A 646-nucleotide genomic window follows, 5' to 3' on the forward strand; every position below is an offset into this window, starting at 1 on the left:
ACCCCAGAGGGCCCCACAACACGCAGGGGGTGGGCACAGGCCTCAGGGGCAACAGATCCCTCTGTGATTTGGGGTCTGGCACCCCTCTGGACCTCAGTTTCCCCATCTGTAAAATCTCAGGCAGTGGCATCCGTATGCAGACCCAAAGAGCCCCGAGCATCCACTGAGGGGCGGCAGAGCACAGAGGAGGGGCTGCGGTTATGGGGGGAGGCTCTCCCCCCGATGCTCTCCAGCCTTGCCTCGGGGCTCCTGAGTCACCAGAGAGAGATGGCTGGCGCTTCCCATCTTGCTTCCTGAGGTCCTCGGGGATCTGGCCCCGAACAGCCTGTGACCCCGGAGAATGGGGCTGCGGTCCACTGGGCCACCTGCACCCTTCCCCCCTCTGCTGATGGAGAGGGGCCCTGAGGGTCTCCCACCTCATGGTCAGTTCCCAGAGAAGAGGCCAGTCCTCCTGGCCAGCTGTCCCTGTGCCCCTTGGCACAGTGCGGGGAGGGAAACAGTGCTGGAGGGGGCTTGGCGTGTCTGTTCACCTACAGCTGGGACTAGAGCCTAGGCTGGCGTAAGACATACCTGCCCCTTGCCCAGCCCCCTAACTGAAGACACCCCACAGCAGCCCGCGGGGGGCGCTGGCAAAAGCTCCTTCCAT

The 646-nt window shown here is 64.2% G+C and overlaps 1 protein-coding gene across 1 annotated transcript in view; it reads left to right on the forward strand.

The window, feature by feature from the left end:
- The window catches only part of FGF3 (fibroblast growth factor 3), a 6,381-nt gene that overhangs the window by 5,165 nt on the left and 570 nt on the right, over positions 1–646 (forward strand).

Source organism: Bison bison, unplaced genomic scaffold, assembly GCF_000754665.1.
Source record: "Bison bison bison isolate TAMUID 2011002044 unplaced genomic scaffold, Bison_UMD1.0 scf7180017864080, whole genome shotgun sequence".
NCBI lineage: Eukaryota > Metazoa > Chordata > Mammalia > Artiodactyla > Bovidae > Bison > Bison bison.